The following is a 2,913-nucleotide window of genomic DNA, read 5'->3' on the forward strand; positions in this document are numbered from 1 at the left end:
TATTCGAGAATTGAAGAATTAGTTGCTGTTAGTCCAAGTCAGTTTAGTTGCTCTGATACGTAGCACTCGGGGGATGAAATGTTATTTGTATCTAAGTTTTTGTTACTATTAATTTTTGAATAATTATAAGTTGAAATTTGTTTTAGTTGAATAAAGTTGTAAATGATTTGAAAGTTGAAAGTTGTGATTCCGCTGCGTAATTAATAAATAAGTTGTTATGTTTTCATATGAATAGAGTATGTTATAAATTGTTCATCCAACTGCTATGTATCGATGTTAAATGCAATACAGGTTGTTGTTTTAAGTTGAAATGTGACATTCCGAATGTGTTAGAAATTTTAAAATACTCTGATTTTTGTTTATAATTATCGGGTAGATTTGGGTGTTACATTAGTGGTATCAGAGCAGGTCGGTTCATAAAAAAAATAATACAAAGAAAATAATACCAAAAAAATTAATAACAAAAAAATAAAAAATAATACCAAAAAAATAATACCAAAAAAATAATACTGAAAAAATAATACCAAAATAATTATACCCATAAAATTCATCAAAAATAATATAGAAAAAAATTCATCAAAATAATACCAAAAAAATAATACCGCACAAAAAGAAAAGAGGTAAAGGTCTAATCTTCATCAAGAACTCAAAAGAATTCCAAGAAAAAAGGAATCACTCATTCAAGGTTTCTTCCATCTTAAAGTTCAATCACTAATATTGTGGATTAAAGCACCAAACATATCATTAACTTAAAGCACCAAGAATGAATTAAATAATTCATTCTATGATAGATTTGAATCAATGAATGTTTATCCAACTTCATCAACACCCTAAGTCCATTGAATTTAAAGAGGAATTAGACCTCTAAATTTGTAATTCAAAGCAACCATCAAAAGAAATAAGTAGAAAAGAGTAATTACTAAAAACAAGTTAAAAAAAAGCAAAAAACCTGCATATCACACTCAGGAAATCGATTTACCACAGGAGGAAATTAATTTCATGCGCGTAATTATCAAATCTGGCGCAAAAAACTGCATGGAAATCGATTTACCCCTATAGGAAATCGATTTCCTGCACTTAAATTTCAAAAAATAGCATTAGAAGAGATAAAACCTCGATCAAACATTTTACCAAACACCTTATGATCTTGATTACGATTGAGCACGGAAATTCCATCAAATCATGAGCAATTACCACCATAAGAACCACACAAATATATCAATCAAGATTCACAAAGTATCACATATTGAAGGATGAAAATGGATCTAGAGATTTACCAATTTATACTCAAATCTTCAAATCAACTTCAAGAATAACCTTTAACAAGCTTTGATCTTCCAAGAATTGATGAAGAAAAAGTGTTTGGATGAAGGTTTAGCTCAAAGATTAGTAAGATTCAATGTGAATCTCACTAACTTTTTTGTGGAAGAAGAGCTTTGCGTGAGATAAAAAGAATTGGGAGAGAATTCGCAAGAGTGATTTTGGCTATCAAAAGCTTCAAGAGAAATTTTTTCAAGGGGAATTTGGCTATCAAAAGCTTGTGAAATGAATGAGAGGAGGCCTCTATTTATAGAATTGGATATGAGAGTAGTGGTGTAACGCCCCGAATTTAATTATTTGGTTAATTAAATTAATTAAGGATTTAATTAATTGGAATTGTCGAAGTTGGGAATTTATCGGGATTAATCTAAGGAACGTAAATGAATTATTATATCATTTGAGCGGTTGAATGGAAAGTCGAATTAAATTTGTCGGTTAATCGGAAAAATAATATTAGGGATAATATTATTACTTTATTGGAGTATTTGTTTAATTAAGTTGGGTTGGTTGGTGTAAACAATTGGGAGGTATGGATTGGCAAGCCCACTAAGACAAATGAAATAATAGTAATAGCATTATTATTTTCATAAAATAAGAAATATCAGAAAAAGGGTTTTCTGTTGGTGTGCTAACAAAGGAGATGAAAAATAAGGTTTTGGTGCCGTAGCAGAAAGAAGGAAAAGAGATACGTGAGTTTTGTCATGAAGAGGAAAACAGAGGAATTACGCGAAGTCGGAAATTGGAATTCGACCGGAAGTTGTATAGCGGACTCCGAATACAAGGTAAAGGTGGGGTTCTTGCTCTATAAACGGGGATATGATGGACCGTATGTGGGGTTTAGGGGATTAATATTATCTCTAGGTGTTGGTATGATTTCTGGTGTCTGTGATATCGCTCTGTGAATTTTTCTGGAATTGGATGAAAAATTATGTTATTGTGTGTGAATATTGTTGGTTGTGTTGTCTGCAATGATTGGACTGGATTTGTGATCGATGATGATAAATATATGTATTCTGTGTTGTGAATTAATTATGATGCTGTGATGATAACTTTTTCTGGAATTAGAAATTGTTTCGATTGAAAACTGATACCCGAATGAAAAGAAATTGAGCCTGGAAAAAGAAGAAGAAAATGTTAAGGGCGGGGGGCCCTTGGATAGGAGACGCACGTCCCTTAGAGTTGGGAGAAGGTGGGAAGACCTCACATCTTGTGAGGGGCGGGCGGCCCAGCGGTTGGAGGCGGGCGCCTTGCCTAGTGGATGTCCCTTATGGGGACGATTGCTGTAGGCTGGGGACGGGGGTCTCTAAGGGTCAACGTGACATCTGTTAGACGCTGGCCTTAGGATCTAGAGAGGGGGTGAATAGATCGTTCACAGTTTTACGGATTTAAACGACTTTTCAGCGGAAGTGATTCTGAATCGACTCGCGTCTATTCCGAACCACTATCGAAACGATTATATATGTGTTTAAAAACCAGTCGAAGACTTGAGATAAGTGATAAGAGTATATGTTGCAGAATCAAAGCGTTGCTCTTATTGAAAATCAGATTAACTTCTTGTATGATGGACAATGTTTGCAATGCAGTAAGAGTGAT

This window comes from Vicia villosa, unplaced genomic scaffold (genome assembly GCF_029867415.1).
Source record: "Vicia villosa cultivar HV-30 ecotype Madison, WI unplaced genomic scaffold, Vvil1.0 ctg.001059F_1_1, whole genome shotgun sequence".
Classification (NCBI taxonomy): Eukaryota; Viridiplantae; Streptophyta; class Magnoliopsida; order Fabales; family Fabaceae; genus Vicia; species Vicia villosa.